The 20,286-nt window shown below is 52.1% G+C and overlaps 1 protein-coding gene across 3 annotated transcripts in view; it reads right to left on the bottom strand.

The window, feature by feature from the left end:
• Nucleotides 1–13,866, bottom strand: part of GNB1 (G protein subunit beta 1) — a 112,275-nt gene extending 98,409 nt beyond the window's left edge. The window contains exon 1 of one of the 3 annotated variants that reach the window (XM_023215132.1): nucleotides 13,566–13,866. The gene's annotated coding sequence lies outside the window, so the exon portion shown is untranslated. The remainder of the gene's footprint in view (nucleotides 1–13,565) is intronic. The other 2 variants (XM_023215131.1, XM_023215134.2) reach the window with 2 other exon arrangements.
• Nucleotides 13,867–20,286: the final 6,420 nt, after the last annotated feature.

Raw genomic sequence — 20,286 nt, 5'->3', positions numbered from 1 at the left:
TTTTTTGAGACGGAGTCTTGTTCTGCCACCCAGGCCGGAGTACAGTGGCCGGATCTCAGCTCACTACAAGCTCCACCTCCCGGGTTTACGCCATTCTCCTGCCTCAGCCTCCCGAGTAGCTGGGACTACAGGCGCCCGCCTCGTCGCCCAGCTAGTTTTTTGTATTTTTAAGTAGAGACAGGGTTTCACCGTATTAGCCAGGATGGTCTCAACCTCCTGACCTCATGATCCGCCCATCTCAGCCTCCCAAAGTGCTGGGATTACAGGCTTGAGCCACCGCGCCCGGCCCAACCTGGCCCACTCTCTAAACCAGTGCTGCTCAGATATTTCAGCTCAGGCCCCCTCTACATCCTCAACTATTAAGGACCCCAGGGGCTTTTGTTTATGGGGTTTGATCTATCAATATTTACTATGCTATAAATTAAAACTGAGATGTTCTAAAATTGTTTATTAAATGATTTGAAAAGAAGCCCACTGCATGTTACCATACATAACATTTTTATAAAGAATAACTATTTTCTTGGCTGGGCACAGTGGCTCACCTATAATCCCAGCACTTTGGGAAGCTTCGGACAGATCATGAGGTCAGGAGGTCAAGACCATCCTGGCTAACACGGTGAAACCCCATCTCTACTGAAAATACAAAAAATTAGCCAGGTGCCTGTAGTCCCAGCTACTTGGGAGGCTGAGGCAGGAGAATGGTGTGAACCCAGGAGGCAGACCTTGCAGTGAGCCAAGATCATGCCACTGCACTCCAGCCCAGGCGACAGAGCGAGACTCCGTCTCAAAAAAAAAAAAAAAAGAACTATTTTCTAAGAAAAATAATCTGGTGAGAAGCTGTATTTTACATTTGTATTGTCTGCCTCAATGGAAGCAATGGATCTTCACATCTGTGTCTGCTCTCAGCCTGCTGCAACACACAGTTTTAGCTGAAGTCTATGAGGAAAATTCAGTCTCACATAGATATGCAGTTAAAAGAAAGAGTTTTTTTTTTTTTTTTTTTAAAGAAATAGGGTCTCAGTTGGCCGGGCGCGGTGGCTCACGCCTGTAATCCCAGCACTTTGGGAGGCCAAGGCGTGCGGATCACGAGGTCAGGAGATCGAGACCATCCTGGTTAACACAGTGAAACCCCGTCTCTACTAAAAATACAAAAAATCAGCTGGGCGTGGTGGCGGACGCCTGTGGTCCCAGCTACTCAGGAGGCTGAGGCAGGAGAATGGCGTAAACCCAGGAGACGGAGCTTGCAGTGAGCCAAGATCACGCCACTGTACTCCAGCCTGGGTGACAGAGTGAGACTCTGTCTCCAAAAAAAAAAAAAAGAAAGAAAGAAATAGGGTCTCAGTCTGTCACCCAGGCTGGAGTGCCAAGGTACAACCACAGCTCACTGCAACCTCAACCTGCCAGGCTCAATCAATCTCCTGCCTCAGCCTCCCCAGTAGATGGGACCACAGGCACACACCAGAATGCCTGGCTAATTTTCAAATTTTTGCACAAATGGGGGTCTCACTATGTTGCCCAGGCTGGTCTCAAACTCTTGGCCTCAAGCGATCCTCCTGCCTCGGCCTCCCAAAGCACTGGGATTACAGGTGTGAGCTGTAATCAAGCACAAAAATGTATTTTATTTTATATTTTATTTTATTTTTATTTTATTTTTTGATATGCAGTCTCGCTCTATCCCCCAGGCTGGAGTGCAGTGTCACAATCTCGGCTCACTGCAACCTCTGCCTCCCAAGTTCAAGTGATTCTCCTGCCTCGGCTTCCCGAGTAGCTGGGATTACAGGCATATGCCACAACGCCCAGCTAATTTTTTTGTATTTTTAGTAGAGATGGGGTTTCACCATGTTGGCCAGACTGGTTTTGAACTCCCGACCTCCAGTCACCCGCCTGCCTCAGCCTCCCAAAGTGCTGGGATTACAGGCAATGTAGGAAAATGTAGGTTCACTGAATTAAGCAGATCTTTCAAATACTGACACATTTCATTACATATTTTTTAAATTTCATTAGTATCATCATCTAGCTTATAAGAAAAGTCTATCAATACTGGGAAGATGTCAAGCTCATGGTAGCAGAACCAAGTTTTCCAAAATGTTCCTTTGAAAGCTCAAATTTTATTACTGGCAACAACAGTGTTAGTTATTTTCCTTGAAGTATCTCGTTCACTTCATTCATTTTCTTTCTTTTTTTTTTTTTTGAGACGGAGTCTCTCTCTGTCACCCAGGCTGGAGTGCAGTGGCCGGATCTCAGCTCACTGTAAGCTCCGCCTCCCGGGTTTACGCCATTCTCCTGCCTCAGCCCCCCAAGTAGCTGGGACTACAGGCGCCCGCCACCACGCCCAGCTAGGTTTTTATTTTTTATTTTTTGTATTTTTTAGTAGAGACGGGGTTTCACCGTGTTAGCCAGGATGGTCTCGATCTCCTGACCTCGTGATACGCCCGTCTCGACCTCCCAAAGTGCTGGGATTACAGGCTTGAGCCACCGCGCCCAGCCCATTCATTTTCAAGATAGTATCTGCCAAATATCCACATCTAATCTAAACAGCCGTTGTTTTCTGTCCGCCATTCTTTCAACTCAATTACACAACTCCTCCTGGAGACAGCTATTGTATTTCACTGTGCTTTATACCTACTTCCATTTTATCACACAAAACACTACAAAGATAGATTTTCAAATGATAAGGTTTAATACAGTCAATTTTTATTGCTTCACCAGGGACATTAGATTAACAGGGTTTTCTTTCACTGTGGGTTCATGGCGGTGAAGAGCACTGTGAGTGCCATGGCAGTGGCTGCTGAGACTAGTTTGGAACCAAAGCCTTGAGTTGTGCTAAGGAGACAGGAGTTGTACACTCCACTGCTTCTGCAGCATCAATGAAATGTCAACACAATGAAAAGTTAAATAACATCTTAATATGATTATGAAAATAGTTCTGACCAAGTGAATTCCTGAAACGGTCTCAGGAGCCCCTAGGGGTCCACGATCACACTTTTAAGAACCACTGCTCTAAGTGACCACTGCTCCTAAGACTTCAATCATCATCGAAATGTTGCTAACTCCCAAAGGCCTGCCTCCATCCAGACCCATCCTCCAGAGCACCCCATTCACAGGTACAGGAGTCACTATGTCAACATGTACTGTGCACTGTTTTAGGGGCTGGCCTGCAGTGAACCAGAGTGCCTGTGTCCATGGAGCTTAGAACAAGTGGGAAGAGCAGTATCAGGCTACGAAGACAGAGTGGGGTAAAGCGACAGAGATCAATCAGATCAGAGCACACCCTCAGAGGAAGGGATACATGGACAAAGGCCTGAATGGAGAAAGGGAGTGAACTGTGCAAACACACAGCTAGGAGGAGAGTTTTCCAAGGACAGGGAGGAGAAAGTATAAGGCCCGCTGTACCCTTGATGCAAAACATGAGAATGCCTCAGAGATTCCTCAAACCCAACACACACAAACTAAACTCATCATACCCCGCAGCTACCCAGAGGGCCGATGGAAACCTGTGGTCATTTACATCTTTCTTGCCACCCTCACCTTCCCTTCAGTCACCAGGTCTTACCAATCATCACCCTGCTCCAGACCCCTTTCCTTTTCTACACTAGCTTTGCCAACTGACTAGAGGCCCCTCCCTCCCCTGAGCACTCTATGTTCAACTACCAAGTAATGATCCCCATCAGATCAATCTCCTTACAAGTCTTCCAAGGCTTCCTGAAGCTCTCAAGGTAAAAGTTCATTTTTTTCTTCTTTTTTGAGTCTCACTCTGTCACCCAGGCTGGGGTGATCTTGGGTCACTGCAACCTCTGCCTCCCGGATTCAAGCCATCCTTATGCCTCAGCCTAATGAGTAGCTGAGAATACAGGTGTGCACCACCATGCCTGGCTAATTTTTATATGTTTAGTAGAGACGAGGTTTCACCATGTTGGCCAGGCTGGTCTCAAACTCCTGACCTCAAATGATCCGCCCGCCTTGGCCTCCCAAAGTGGTGGGATTACAGGCGTGAGCCACCGTGCCTGGCCTCAAGGTAAAAGCTCTTTATCTAGGCTCTAAACCTTTTGGCTTCCACTTCTCACCACTCTGCTAGCCCTTTGGAACTTCCGTCCCTGGATGTGCTGTGCTCTTACCTGCTGGATAATTACTGAGCACCTGGCACACATTGTGCTGGGTGCTGGAGACAGTAAAGGAGACCAGTTGGTTGCCGGATAAAAAACACACCATCTCTTCAGCCTAGGATACACTCCTCCCCTCCATCCCCACCTGCCTGCCAGACAGACTCCAATTCAGGTCTCAACTTGGAAGCTTTTTTATGAGAAGCTGCCACTAAACTCTGGACAGGGTGGTCTCCCTGGGAGCCACAGCCAATGCCCTCTGCTCTGTGCCTGCGCGTCAGGCTCCCTATCAGACCATGAATTCAGCAAGGCCCTGGATCACGTGCCTTCTACTACGGCTCACAGCCTCAGGACCCAGTAAGGTGCTAAATTGGGGCCGGGCACAGTGGCTCACGCCTGTAATCCTAGCACTTTGGGAGGCCAAGGCAGGAGGATTGCCTGAGCTCAGGAGTTCGAGACCGGCATGGGCAACATGGTGAAACACCATCTCTACAAAGATTTAAAAAAAAAAATTAGCCAGGCGGGATGGCATGTGCCTGTAATCCCAACTATCTGGGAGGCTGAGGAAAGAGAAGTGCCTGAACTCGGGAGGCAGAGGTTGCAGTAAGCCGAGATCACGCCACTGCACTCCAGCCTGGGTGACAGAGCAAGACTCCATCTCAAAAAAAAAAAAAAAAAAAAAAAGAGAGAGAGAGAAGGTGCTAAGTCAACATCTGTTAAATAAAGAAACAAATCAGTATTACAGTTTATAAAAATAAGTGGAAAATATTTAATTATTGTCCCTAGTCAGCAAAAATCAAGGGATGTCAACAAATTTTGGTGAAATTCAAAAAACTCTAGCTTCATAAATGGGGGGAGGAGAATTCTCTAAAAAATGAACATAAACGGGCAGGGCATGGTGGCTCACGCCTGTAATCCCAGCACTTTGGGAGGCCGAGGCGGGTGAGGTCAGGAGTTTGAGACTAGACTGGCCAATACAGCGAAACCCCGTCTCCACTAAAAATACAAAAATCAGCTGGGTGTGGTGGCGGGCGCCTGTAATCCCAGCTACTCTGGAGGCTGAGGCAGGAGAATAATGAGGCATAGTTCAAGATTATTCTGCAAAGGTAAAGGAAAGCCTTTAAGACCAGGGTGCTGTGGCTCACATCTATAATCCCAACACTTTGGGAGGCTAAGGCAGGAGAACCACTTGAACTCAGGAGCTGGAGACCAGCCTGTCCCTGTCTCTACAAACAATTTAAAAAAATTAGCTGGGCAAGGTGGTATGTGCCTGTGGTCCCAGTTACTTGTAAGACTGAGGCAGGAAGATTGTATGAGCCCCAGAGATTCAGGTTGCAGTGAGCCATGATCATACCATCACATTCCACACTCCAGCCTGGGTGACACAGCAAAACCCTGTCTCAAAAAAAAAAAAATGAAATAAAAAGAAACAAAACCTTTCAAGAAAAGACAAGGATGTGAGAGAAGATTTAGTAGAAAGTGAGGTAGAAAAGGCTGGGCACAGTGGCTCACGCCTGTAATCCCAGTACTTTGGGAGGCCAAGATAGGCAGATCACAAGGTCAGGAGATTGAGACCATCCTGGCTAAAAAAAATTAGCCGGGCGTGGTGGCGGATGCCTGTAGTCCCAGCTACTCAGGAGGCTGAGGCAGGAGAATGGCGTGAACCCAGGAGGCAGAGCTTGCAGGGAGCTGAGATAGCGCCACTACACTCCAGTCTGGGCGACAGAGTGAGACTCTGTTTCAAAAAAAGAAAAAAAAAAAAGGCCGGGCGCGGTGGCTCAAGCCTGTAATCCCAGCACTTTGGGAGGCCGAAACGGGTGGATCACGAGGTCAGGAGATCGAGACCATCCTGGCTAACACAGTGAAACCCTGTCTCTACTAAAAAATACAAAAAACTAGCCGGGTGACGAGGCGGGCGCCTGTAGTCCCAGCTACTCGGGAGGCTGAGGCAGGAGAATGGCGTAAACCCAGGAGGCAGAGCTTGCAGTGAGCTGAGATTCGGCCACTGCACTCCAGCCTGGGCGGCAGAGCGAGACTCTGTCTCAAAAAAAAAAAAAAAAAAAAAGAAAAGAAAAAAAAGAAAGTGAGGCAGTAAATAAGTGATAGGGATTTGCAAAGATAGCTAATATGTATGTTCCACACCCTGAATTAATATTCTTCTGGAACCATAATATTTTTCTGGAAAAAGAAAATCTCAGTACACTGTCATCTTATAATAACATTTTTTAACCTTGCCATAAAAGAAATTTTTACAAAGCAAGGCCATCAGCAACAGAAATGGCTAACCCTTACACAGCTCCGTTATCAGTGCCTGCATCCGGACTCACTCAATCCTCACAATGACCCCATGAAGGCGGCTCTAGGATGCCTGTGTCACAGATAAGGACAGACACAGAAGTCCTAACACTGCAGGTGACCTAAATTAAGGCAGGCTCAGGGAGGACAGAAAGCTCCTGTGGAAAGGCAGAAGTTGGCTTGATCTTGATTTTCAGTGCGAATAAAAGTCCTAACACTGCAAATCAGCCAGTGAGGTGACAGAGCTGAGCTGGGCTCTAACTTAGTGCCAATCCTTTTGGAAACTACTGAATTTCTCTCCCTCCCTAGAATTTAGGAACTATTTTAAAATTCCTATGACAAACTTCTGAAACCTACTGTAGACTCTCTGACATGCTCATCTAATTAGAAAGTGTCCAGAATTTTTTTTTTTTTTTTTTTTTTTTTTGACGGAGTTTCACTTTTTGCCCAGGCTGGAGCACAATGGCACTATCTCAGCTACCACAACCTCCACCTCCCAGGTTCAAGCAATTCTCTTGCCTTGGCCTCCCGAGTAGATGACATTACAGGCACGTGCCACCATGCCTAATTCTGTATTTTTAGTAGAGACGGGGTTTCTCCATGTTGGTCAGGCTGGTCTCGAACTCCCCACCTCAGGTGATCCGCTCACCTTGGCCTCCAAAAGTGTTGCGATTACAGGCGTGAGCCACCACACCCAGCCCAGAATTTTTAAAAGTTTTATTAATTACAACACTCGGCGGGAAGTTGAGTGTCTGTAATCAACATAGGGAATATATTTTCTAAGTGCCACAGGACTGCACACAGACATGCATGGAGACACGATTACCCACCAGTAAACAAGAATACATTCCATTGATGCCCTCAGTATTCCAATTCTTTTTTTTTTTTTGAGATGGAGTCTTGCTCTGTCCTCCAGGCTGGAGGAGTGCAGCGAGATCTCCACTCACTGCAAGCTCCACCCCCCTGGATTCACACCATTCTCCTGCCTCAGCCTCCCAAGTAGCTGGGCCTACAGGCCCCCGCCACCACACCCGGGTTCAACTAATTTTTTGTTTTTTTTGTTTTTGTTTTTGTTTTTTTTTTGAGACGGAGTCTCGCTCAGTCGCCCAGGCTGGAGTGCAGTGGCCGGATCTCGGCTCACCGCAACCTCCTCCTCCTGGGTTCACGCCATTCTCCTGCCTCAGCCTCCCGAGTAGCTGGGACTACAGGCGCCCGCCACCTCGTCCGGCTAGTTTTTTGGTATTTTTAGTAGAGACGGGGTTTCACCATGTTAGCCAGGATGGTCTCGATCTCCTGACCTCATGATCCACCCGTCTCATCCTCCCAAAGTGCTGGGATTACAGGCGTGAGCCACTGTGCCCAGCCAGTGTTCCAATTTTAACAGGTGAATGAATTAATACATAAAGTCCTCTCTTGATAAAATGCATTAGTAAGCTTGGAGCAACTAATGATCAAATCATTATTTTATCAATGGCAAAATACGTTCAACAGAATAAACTTAAGAATTATCTTAGATAAACTGGGCGCAGTGGCTCACACCTGTAATTCCAGCACTTTGGGAAGCAGAGGCAGGCAGATCACTTGAGGTCAGGAGTTGGAAACCAGCCTGGTCAACATCTCTCTAGTAGAGATGAAACCCCATCTCTACTACAAACACAAAAATCAGCTGGGTGTGGTGGCAGGCGCCTGTAATCCCAGCTACTTGGTAGACTGTTAGGCAGGAGAATCGCTTGAACCCGGGAGGCATTAAGCTGCAGTGAGCCAAGACCGCCCCATTGCACTCTAGCAATGGCAATAAGAACGAAACTCCATCTCAAAAAAAAAAAATTTGCCTTAGATAATCTTAATTTGGTCTTTTTAATCAGTTAACTTTTAAAAAATGGGTCTTTCTCAGAATTCTAACTTAAGAAGACATAAAAAAAGAAATACTTTCACTTAATCTTAAAAAAAAGAAAGCAAGCAACATTGCTCTATAAAACAGAAAGCTTTTCTACCACTGAAAGCCAGGAGTAATTTCCACTGATTAGCATGGCACCCAATGGTAGGCATTGCTACAAGAACAAGAGGCTAAAAGGTTTAAAAAAAAACTTTCAGCATTCCGGCAGGAAGCAGCGGTTCATGACTGTAATCCTAGCACTCTGGGAGGCTGAGACGGGCGGATCACCTGAGGTCAGGAGTTCAAGACCAGCCTGGTCAACATAGTGAAACTCTGTCTCTACTGAAATAAAATTTTAAAAAATTATCTGGGCATGACAGCGGGTGCCTGTAATCCCAGCTACTCGGGAGGCTGAGACTGGAGAATCACTTGAACCTGGGAGACGGTGGTTGCAGTGAGCTGAGACTGCGCCACTACACTCCAGCCTGGGCGGCTGAGTGGGACTGTCTCAAAACAAAAAAAGCTTTCAGCATTCCACTAATCCACTAGCAAACTCAAATGCCTATAGATTGCCTATATTTCTTCAATCAAAATTCTGGAACAAAATACACAGCTTTGAAAGAGGTAGTGCTCCATCCCTCTCCCAGAGCAGCTGGTGTGATGTTGTATTTCTCTTTCTCTTCATGCACACTCCCATATATGTTTGCCCTGCTTTTTCTTTCAATAATGTTGAACACTGCAGTTTCATAAACTATTTCTGATAGTTTCCATTTTAAATGTATTTTATCTCCTCATTCTATGTTCCTAAACCAAACACTTAACTGAATTGCCTACTTCATCATCTCTCCAACCACTCTTAACAAATGCAAACCTGAAATCAGAATTTAAACACCGGTTTAAATTTTCTTTCTTTTTTTTTTTTTTTTGAGACGGAGTCACACTGTGTCGCCCAGGCTGGAGTGCAGTGGCGCAATCTTGGCTCACTGCAACCTCTGCCTCCCGGGTCACGCCATTCTCCTGCCTCAGCCTCCCAAGTAGCTGGGATTACACGTGCCCACCACCACACTAGGCTAATTTTTTTTATTTTCAGTAGAGACAGGGTTTCACCGTGTTAGCCAGGGTAGTCTCAATCTCCTGCCTCGGCCTCCCAAAGTGCTGGGATTACAGGTATGAGCCACCACGCCCAGCCAAACCAGTTTAAAATTTTCTAAAAATTTGTGTTCCATGTCTTATGAGACTTACACTAAATAGGGGTTTCAAAATAACATGGCCTGCCATATGGTCAAGCCAGATTTAAAAATTGAGAATATCTATTACCAATCCACTAATGCTAAAGCCAAAGTCACAGACAGTAAGAATGTAATCCAATTTAGAGACCGACATGAGCCAAATCTTTTGGGCAGAGACAAACAATCCAACGACAAAACTACAATAAATGCCAACACTGCACTTCTAAAATAAAATCAACGTTATTCATTAAAGTATTAGCTACAAAAAGTCAACTGATGGTAGATGAGTCTACAGATGCCCTGAAGACCTTTTTCATCCTTTAATCAAAGCTGTATTTAGCTACAAAGCTACAACTTTTCCAGTGGACCAACACACACAGAAAATGAACCAAAAGACACAGAAAATTTTTAACAAAGCAAAGGGAAGAGAACAAAGCTCTGGTACTTTTGCGGGATAGTACAACACCTCCTTTGAGAAATAAATTGACTCCTCAAATTCTACTTCTCAAGTGATCAATATAAATCTACCTACATGATACAAGTTTGAAATCGAAGTCATTGGGCATCAAAAAGATTTACAGAGGTTTAACTCTTTTGAGACAGTCTCACTCTGTCCCCCAGGCTGGAGTGCAGTGGTGCAATCTGGGCTCACCGCAATCCCTGCCTCCTGGGTTCAGGTGATTCCCCTGCCTAAGCATCCTGAGTAGCTGGGATTACAGGCGCCCACCACCACGCCGGGCTTTTTGTTTGTTCGTTTGAGAGGAGTCTCACTTGTCACCCAGGCTGGAGCGCAGTGGCGCGATCTTGGATCACTGCAAGCTCCACCTCCTGGGTTCACACCATTCTCCTGCCTCAGCCTCCGGAGTAACTGGGACCACAGGCACCTGCCACTGCGCCTGGCTAATTTTTTCTATTTTTAGTAGAGACGGGGTTTCACCGTGTTAGCCAGGATGGTCTCCATCTCCTGACCTCGTGATCCACCCGCCTCAGCCACCCAAAGTGCTGGGATTACAGGCACGAGCCACCACGTCTGGCCAATTTTTATATTTTTAGTAGATACAAGGTCTCGCCATGTTGGCCAGACTGGCCTCAAACTCCTGGCCTCATGTGATCCGCCCCACCTCCCAAAGCGCTGGGATTACAGGTGTGAATCACCACACCCAGTGGGTTTTACGCTTAAAAACAAATGACAACAAAAAACACTATTCTGCAGCCTCTTGAATCTTCTAAGATCAAAATTAAATCTGAGAAAATTTACTTCAACTCTCCCACCCCCCCAAAAACATAATTAACTGAAAATATCAAAGAAAAATAAAAACATTTTAAAGGTATCACCGAAGAGCACTGTCAGTACTTGTCTGATAACTATGGCTGTGTCATAAATTCAGATTACACGAGAGAAACAGCTTTTGTCCAATGGATATGCTCTTTTGAGAAAGTCAATTCTGAGCTGAAATTTAATGTTGGAACAGTTTCCTCCATAAGACTCATCTTGAAAGGTTCCAGCAGAAGATGAAATGCCATCCTCACACTGGGCCTGGGCAGTGCATGCTTAACTGGGAGGGGGCACAGGCACCTCAGAACTTAACTGGTTTTCCAACTCTCAACGTCTAAAAGAAAAGAAAAAAAAAAAAAGGGACTTTCAGTGTTGATGAAACCAAACGCTCCTAACCTGGGACCACCGCCCAACACCTGCAGTCCAGCCTTTCCCCAGGGTTGACAGGAGGAGCCTGTAGACCTTGCAGTTGCAGTTCATTTCTGCGCAGCTCTCTACTTGTTAGAAAGTTCTGCCTTACCCGCGGGGCGCGGTGGCTCCCGCCTGTAATCCCAGCACTTTGGGAGACCAACGTGGGTGAATCACCTCAGGTCAGGAGTTCAAGACCAGCTTGGCCAACATAGTGAAACCCCATCTCTACTAAAAATACAAAAAATTAGCTGGGTGTGGTGGCGGTAGCTGTAATCCCAGCTACTCGGGAGGCTGAGGCAGGAAAATCACTTGAACCTGGGGGGCAGAGGTTACAATGAGCCAAGATCGCAGCATTGTACTCCAGCCTGGGCAACAAGAGCGAAACTCCATCTCAAAAAATAATAATAATAAAGTTCTGCCTTACCATAAACCAAGCCAAAATCCACCCCTCAGTCCTACCCTGGGGAGGCTCTCAGACCTGTCTCCATGTCAGTGGCACCAGCTTCATCCCCAGCCACGCGCCCAGCGTTAGCAAAGAAAGAAGGACCTGCCTATTCACTTTCTTGATATATATACTTCCCCAAAGAATCCAGAATAAACTATATATCTCAATAGCATGAAAATTAAAACCTTACATTCAATAAAGAGCTCCTCCCTCTCCGAAAAGACTATCACTTCAGATTAGAAAACAACTTATGCAGAAACCTTATCGATAACAATGCTTGCTCCAAAGGCCTTATTCAGTATGCATGGTTCACTGGGACTTTTCACAAATACGTCCATTTGCTAATCATGAAAAATAATCTTCACATTTTCTTAATTAATAATCTCACCAGCAACTGCTTAATCACCTAATACTATTTGAGACTACTGTTATCAGATAGATAGCAACCTGAAAATACAATGAACCAATGCTCCCCAAACGAAAACCGCAGGTTAAGATTTCTACACTATTTATCCACAAGTCGAGTACTGTATACCCTAACTGTAAATGCACACCAACTCCCTTTTCAAAACACAAATTTTAACATCGGCATTTTCTTCCAACAAATGCATTTCACAATCCTAACAAAAACCTTCCATGAAGACAGGATGGACATGGTGGCTCAGGCCTCTAATTCCAGCACTTTGGGAGGCTGAGGCGGGAGGATCGCTTGAGCCCCAAAGTTCGAGACCAGCCTGGTTAACAGGATCTCTTTTACACAGAGATCCTATCTCTATTATTTAAAAAAAAAAAAAAAAGGCTTCCAGGCAGATGAATTAAGCAAACAAAGCTGATACTGCTTCTGCATGCTAACCATGTAATTTAAAGGACATAAGAAATGTTAAAATACCATTTGAACCAGCTATCGATTGACAGGGAAAAATATAGGAGGTTCTTAAAAGTCAAAAGCCTCAGCCAGCAGCCGTGTGGAATTTTCAGCTCCCCACTCCCCCCCCCCCCCCCGCTTCCAGCCGAAAAGCCGATCCAGGCAGGAGGAAGACACCCAGCCTTTGTGCTATTTCCTGTCCTCTCCCCCACCTTCGGGCCTTCGGAATATCGCAAACCGGGCCCCGAAACTCGGAGCGGCGGCGGCCGCTCCACAAAGGCACCGCCGGGAGCGCCATCTTGGCGCGGCCACCGGGCCCATTCATTCGCGGGCCCGGGCCAGGGTCCGCACAACCCCCCGGCCGACACGCGCGGGGCGCCGGCGCCAGACAGACCCCAGCCTCGGCAAGAGAAGGGCGAGGCCACAGTGCGGCCGTCTCCGCGACTCGGCACAGCGAAAGGGCTGAAACCGTTATTTTCCCATTTCCCGACGCCGCGCCCGGCTTCCGCTTTAAATCCCCACTCCGCCCGCGGCGCGCGGCCCGGCTTCCCCATTTCATTGTTCCCCTTCCCCGCGCTCGCCCCCTGCGGCCTCCCGGCCCTCAAAATCACCCCGATAGGCGGCCCGCGCGGGGGCTCCGGCCGCCGACACCGCCCCGCCTGCACGCCCGCCCGGCCTTTGTTCTCGTGCCGAGGACCCGAGCGCCACGTCCGGCTCCCCTCGCAGGGCCCAGCCCCGCCCGACCCGCGCCCCCGAGGCCCCGGCCGCCGCCACGGGAAGCTCCCGCGGCGCGCACAGCCCCGCACCCCGGGGCCGAAACTCAGACCCCAGCCCTGGGCCTCGGACCCCGGCTCCTCGCCCGACACCCCGCCCTCGACCCCGACCCTGCACCCCGAACCTCGGACCCCAGCTCCCGGCCCCCGCCTTCGGACGCCGCCCGCCGCACCCGGGCGGGGCAGGAAGACGCGGCCCCGGCCGGCGGGTGCGGTGGGGGCGGGGCGGGCGCCCCCTGGGCGGGCCGGTGGACGAACTGAGGCCGGGTCAGGGGCTGGGGGCTGCCGCGCTCACCTCAGCGCCCTCGTCGCGGCCTGACGCGCCCACACCGCCGCCTCGGCCGCTGCTCGGGAGGTCGTCGCGCTCGGGCCGCGCTGCGCGCTCCGCGGGCGCTGCGGGCAGGTGCGTACCGGCAAGGCTCGGTCCACTCCCGCCGCGGCGGCTGCTCCACTCCCGACCCCGCTCCCCACTCGCCGCCCGCGCCCGCTCCCGCCGCCGCCGCCGCCGCCGCCTCCGTCCGCCCCTCAGACGCCTCCAGCCATCGGGATGGGCGCGGCGGGCCCCTGCCCGCAGTCTCGGGAAACCCCACGCGTTCGCGTCACCACGCACGCCGCGCGTCGCGCGCGCTCGCTAGGCCCGACGGGCACGCGCACGCCTGCGCGCTTGCAACTCGCAACGGGCCCGAGCGCGTGTCCGAGCGGCTTAAAGAGGCCGTGTTGCTGTCTTCCGGGACCGCTGCTTCAGGAGACCCCCCCCTCGGCGGCCCGGCCCTACGGGGACCGAGCGGGATGGGGACCGGGGCAGTGGGCCCTCGGAGACGGGACGGGACGGGGGGAACACTGGCGCGGAGCCCTCCGGGGACAGCGTAAGGTTGGGTAACCGCGGGCGGGGGCTCCTCTGGGGGCGGTGGTTGGGTAACGGCGGGCGGGGGGCACTCGAGGGACGGGACAGGAGCGGGGAAGGCTGCGGGCCGGGGCGGTCCCTCCGGGGACGGGGCGAGCGGGGGCACCGCGGGCGAGGTCGTTGCCTGCAGAGGAGGCGCCGGGCCCCGCGAGCAGGTCGGGGTCCCGGGCAGGCGCAGGTGCCCCCCGGCCTCTCAAGCAGGGACTGCGGCGAGCTCGGACGGGGCTGGCGGGCAGACACCCGCGCGTGGGCTCAGTGCGTGTGAGGTGGGCCTCGGGCTGCGGAGGAGGGCAGCGCCCCGTGGCGCCTCTCGCTGCTGCGGGCAGGGTCGCCTGGCAGGAGCGGAGGCCGCGGACCCCTCCCAAGCCGCTGAGCAGTGGACAGCGGGGACCGGAGACCCCAGGTGAGGAAGGGGAACGAAGTCAAGAAGGCCACATGTCCTGACTTCCAGGCTTGGTGTCCTCAGAAGCCTCCAGAACGTCCATGGAACCCGCCCCTGCGCCCACCGCCTCCGGCGGTCTTTCCAGCTGAGCTTTGGCTGCCCCTCACCCCCGGCTTCTTCACTCTGCTCCTCCCCAGCCAGCGCCCTGCTCTTCCACCCGCCTGGGCCTTCGTCCCCTCCGAGCTCCCCTTCCACACCAAACCTGGCGTCCGTTTTCCTCCAGTCCTGCACCAGCACAGCTGAAAGGGAGAAAGACCCAGCCTCATCCACTGGGCCTCCCCTCGACCAGGGCCACAACCTCAAGGGGCCACGCCACCCCACCCCCAACGCCTATTTCCCACCTTCTGCTCTCTCCACACCCTGGGATACCACCCGCCTCTCTCAACTGGCGTTTTCCTTCTCATTTTGTGTGCATGGCGCTTGTGTGAGAAAGTGGACACACAGCAAGTGCGGCTTCTGGATGCGTCTGCCACCTGCCCTCCCTGCCACGCGCTTCCCCCTCCCTGGGGAGCCTCCAGCAGACAGGGAACCCGTGCCTTCCCACCCTTCTGTCTCCCTCCCACTTCACTTGTCCGCGTCATTCCCGGAGGCCTTTATTTCTGGCACGAGGTGCTCCAGGGTCCTGTTGTATTCTGCCTGCCCCAACCTGAACCCAGCTATTTCTGCTGGCAACCTGGTTCATTGTGGGAGAATGTCATGCAGAGCCCAGGGTCGGGCCCCGGGTGTGGTCATTGCTACTGGGGTGTCCTTGCAGCTGGTGGAGCAAGGGTGCACATCTGTGTACATGCTCCCACGCATATGTATGCACACAGTTTCATGGGTGTTTTTGTCTATAATTTTCTTGAGCGCCACACGTTTATTCTGATGCCAGGCCAACACTACAGGGCTAACCTGTTCTGGATGAGGGACATCCTGCTTTGGGAGTGAGGAACCCAGCTCTGATATCTCCTGTGTAACCAGTCTCTCATCCTCGCTGCCACCCCGCTGTACGCTACCCTCTCCTCACCCTGTGTGGCCTCTGACCTCCACAGGGCACCGAGGCGCCATCCCCACAGGGGCACCTGCCTACCTCGCACAGCTGAGCAAGGACTGAATTCCCAGGGAAATTTTTCGAATTTTTATTTTATTTATTTATTTTTGGGGTTTTTCTTTTTTTTTTTTTTTGGTTTTTTTCTTTGAGATGAGGGTCTCCCTGTGTTGCTCAGGCTGGTCTCAAACTCCTGGGCTCAAGCAGTCCTCCCACCTCAGCCTTCCAAAGGGCTGGGACCACAGGCAGGAGCCGCTGCGCACACGGGCTGAATTGTCAGTCATATCACTGAAAGCATTGACAGTTCCCATCACCCACGCTCTCCCCAGGGTCCAGGCCCCTCCTCCCCTCCCCACTGTCCAGACCCTGGCTCCTCGATGCTCCCTGACACCACTGAATTCCATGCTCCAGCCTTTGGCCCAGTGACTCCATCTGCCTGGGACAGTCTCCCCATAACCTGGTGTAGTTCAGGCCTTTGAGGGTGTCACCTCCATGGAGATGTCGCCCCAGCCCTGAGCATCCCTCCCAGGTACCTTGCTGGTTTCTTTTCTCCCGTGGTTTCTTCCTGGCTGCCTTCTGTGGGCCCTCCCCCTGTTGCCGTGTGAGCCCTGTGAAGCTCACTCTTACCCGCTGCTCCACCAGCCCAGCGTGGTGCCAGGCACACGGGGTCATCAGAGAACAGCTGGTGTGGCTGATGCTCCGAGTTCTGAGTGAGGAAGATGCAAGCCAGCCCAGGGACCAGAGCCCAGAGCAAGAGATCAGGAGGGGCAGAACCATCACCTGGGCCAGAACAAGGGCAGGGCGCGAGGAACCTGAGTGGTTGGACGTCAGGAGAGCCGGGCCCCTGCAGGAAGGCTTTTCTGCTTGGACACTCGAGAGGCGGGGTGGAGCATGGGGCACATCAAGGGCCGAGGGACGATGCAAAGTCGGGGGACAGTGTTCTGCACATTGGCAGGTGAGGGGTTAGAGGCGGTCCTCAGAATCTGGCAGGCCTAATGCCAGCCTTCAGTGCCCACCTGAGTTAAAAGTGGAACTAGGCCGGGCGTGGTGGCTCACACCTGTGATCCCAACATTTTGGGAGGCCGAGGCGGGCGGATCACAAGGTCAGGAGATTGAGACCACAGTGAAACCCCGTCTCTGCTAAAAATACAAACAATTAGCTGGGCGCGGTGGCCGGCACCTGTACTCCCAGCTACTCAGGATGCTGAGGCAGGAGAATGGCGGGAACCCGGGAGGCGGAGCTTGCAGTCAGCCGAGATCATGCCACACTGCACTCCAGCCAGGGGGACAGAGCGAGACTCCTGTCTCAAAAAAAGTGGAACTGAGGAGCAGGGAGAGGAGGCTGAGGCAGCAGCAGGGAAGCCCAAAGTGGGCAGCTGCCGTTTGTCACCAGAGACCTTCCAGCAGCTGTGGGATGGGAGGGGCCCCGGAAGGTCCCTGCAAGCCTGGCCCAGGGCCATGGAGGAGCCTCAGGAGTGGCCACCACACTGCGGGCCAGACTGGGCAGTGGCAGGGCTGTGCCCTGGGGCTCCCTTGTCCCACAGGCCACCATCAGCCTGGTCAGCCCATCTCATTACAGCCAGGGCCTTGGAGGAAGGCCACACAGGAGGATACCAGGCCAGTGCCTGCCTTAGCCACATCCAAGGGGCAGGGTGCAGCCCCAGCACCTCCAGTTTATCTGTAGGTCGTCATGGTGAGGCAGGGCTGTCCCTGGAACTTGCCCCATAGTCCAGGCAGAAATCCTATTTGATGGTTTATGGAAGGCAAAGTTGAGAGGAAGGAGGGAGGGAAGGAGCAGGGCTCCCAGGTGCTTACTCCCAGGTCCTTACTGCAGCCTGGGGCTGCCCTCTGCAGTACACAGTCCCTGGGAGGTAGGGGCCTCTGCCCTGAGTACGGTGTGACCGCAGAGATGCTTCTGGCCTCCAGCCAGAGCCCATCCCTAGAGATAAGAAACACCCCAGCCCTTGGTGGCCCCGGGGGTCTAGAGCTGGGCTCAGACCTGCCCTCCCTGCCCCACCTCCATTCCTTTCAGCCTAGGCCTCTTGTGTCTTTTGGCCCTCACCTACTGCCCCACCCTCTCCCTGGCAGAGCAAACGCTTCCCAGTAACACTTCCCTTCTCTGCAAGGATCTCAGAGATCAGCCTGGGTTCCTGAGTCCAGAGCCACACCCGGTCAGCTCTGGGTCCCTGAGTCCAGAGCCACACCCGGTCAGCTGTGCCCAACCCAGGGCAGGACTGAGCTGGGCCCTGGGGCGGAGGTGGCTGCCCAGATACCGGCTGCACACCGGGCCTTCTCTAAAACCCCTGGGAGCGGGAGACACAATTCAAATGCCCCACCCCCACCTGCTCCTCAGCAGGAAATGGTCTAACGGGAAAGTAGGTCTTTTAAATCTGAATTATTCAATCTGTGCACGTGACAGGACCCACAGCTCCATCTCTGTGCGCGCCCCGGGTGCTGCGCTCCAGCCAGGCTTTGAAGGGTCTTGGAGCTGCAGGAGACGTTTCTAGATTTCCAGCTTTGGCAGGAGAGGTCCTTTTGTCTTGCCCTGGGCTCTGGGCTCCTGCAGGGCATCTATCCTCCTCCTACCAGCACTGTGAGGTTCTCCACCACACAGCCCTCTGCCATCGTCTTCACTTCCAGTGAGATCCAGGCCCCAAAGGACAGAATAGAGAGGGAGGGAGGGCGAGGGGGAGCATTGTGACGGTGCCCAGGGGGTGTAGAATGTAGGTGATCAAGAAGAAAGCCCTAATTAGCTCCTGCAGCTTTCAAAGGCAGGGGCTGGTGGAGGAATGGGGCCACGGCACCTCTCCAACCCTCAGCACACACCTGCCGAGGCCCACTGGGTGCCAGGGTGGGTTTAGCACCAGGCCCTGGCCCTGAGACCAGAGCAGGGCAGCTCTGCTTGAGGGGTTGAGTAGGGCCCTGGTGCCCAGCTTCATGGGGAGTGGCCAGTGAGGAGGTGTCACCGCAGCAGAGCCAGGCACAAAGTGAGGACAGGCTGCTGTGGCTAGTGAAGGAGCGGCTGGCAGAGCTGGGAGGGTCACTGCCCTGCAAAGTCACAGACGTCACGGCCCAGGAGGCTAGTGTGGCAGGCAGAGCGAATGCCGGGCCTTGGGGGCCTCTGGGAGGAGGCTGGCTGTAGCCCCCTGGACCCTGTCTTGCAGGTGCAGGGAGTTGGCCTCTGTACCCGACCAGGACCCGTCCCGTGTTCCGAAGCTCCCCACCATGCTTCTCACCCCCGACCCTCCTGGCCACCAGCCTGTGGTCATGAATCATGAATTGCACATCCTTCTTGGGCACACATGTGCATGCACACCCAAGCTGGGTATACATGCATGTGCACAAACACATGAGCTGGGTATGCACACATGTGCACACACGGGGGGGAATCGGTGTCTGCTGGGGGGTGGAGGAGGTGATGGTGTAAGTGAGCAGATGCAAGAGGGGCATGTTTCCCCTCCTGCTAGCGTTGGACTAGAATCCCCAGGGAAAACTCAGGTGGCCTGCTGTCACTCTGGTGAGTGGCTCCAGGTGGGCTGACACTCGCAGAGGTAGATGCGTAGCTTAGCCCACCAGTTCCACTAAAGGCCTGGCAAGACCCAGCCCCTGCCTCCCCTGCAGACAATGGAAGAATTCACCTTTCTCCTTAGAGGCCTTTATCATGGGCCCATCTGACCTCACTGCAGAATCCCGGAACTGCACACACACAGATAGAAATCCTGGCTCTGTCCAGTGGCCCTGAGTGCCACAGATGAACCTAAATGAGGGACTTTTGTTTTTGTTTTTGAGATGGATTCTCACTCTGCTGCCCAGGCTGGAGTGCAGTGGCACAATCTCGGCTCACTGCAACTTTCGCCTCCTGGGTTCAAGCAATTCTCCTGCCTCAGCCTCCCGAGGAGCTGGGACTACAGGGGCGCACGCACCACCATGGCCCGGCTAATTTTTGTATTTTTAGTAGACACGGGGTTTGATACCCAGCTTGTGTGTGCATACATGCATGTATACCCAGCTCGAGTGTATCTGTACACATGCACATATACCATCTGGTGTGCATGTACATGTGTGTATATCCAACTCGTGTGTGTGCATGCACATTTACCAGCTCCAGTGTGTTTGCACACATGCATGTGTACCATCTACTGTGCATGTACATGCATGTATACCCAGTTTGGATGTTTGCACATGCTCAATCATGTGTGCATGTACATGTGGGTATACCCATGTGGGTATACCATGTATACTGGCCAGGCTGGTCTCAAAACTCCTGACCTCATGATCTGCCCACCTCAGCCTCCCAAAGTGCTAGAATTACAGGTGTGAGCCACCACGCCCAGTCAACGAGGGGCTTTTTCTTTTCTTTCCTTTTCTTCTTCTTTTTTTTTTTTTTTTTTTTTTTGACGGAGTCTCGCTGCGTTATCCAGACTGGAGTGCAGTGGCGCAATCTCAGCTCACTGCAATCTCTGCCTCCCGGGTTCAAGCGATTCTCCTGCCTCAGCCTCCTGAGTAGCTAGAATTACAGGCACTTGCCACCACACTCAGCTACTTTTCGTTTTTTGTTTTGTTTTGGTTTTTGTTTATTTTTAGTAGAGATGGAGTTTCACCATGTTAGTCAGGCTGTTCTCGAACTCCTGACCTCGTGATCC

Source organism: Piliocolobus tephrosceles, chromosome 1 (genome assembly GCF_002776525.5).
Source record: "Piliocolobus tephrosceles isolate RC106 chromosome 1, ASM277652v3, whole genome shotgun sequence".
Classification (NCBI taxonomy): Eukaryota; Metazoa; Chordata; class Mammalia; order Primates; family Cercopithecidae; genus Piliocolobus; species Piliocolobus tephrosceles.
The sequence above is the reverse complement of the archived record's forward strand: the minus strand, read 5'-3'. Positions and strand labels throughout refer to the sequence as shown.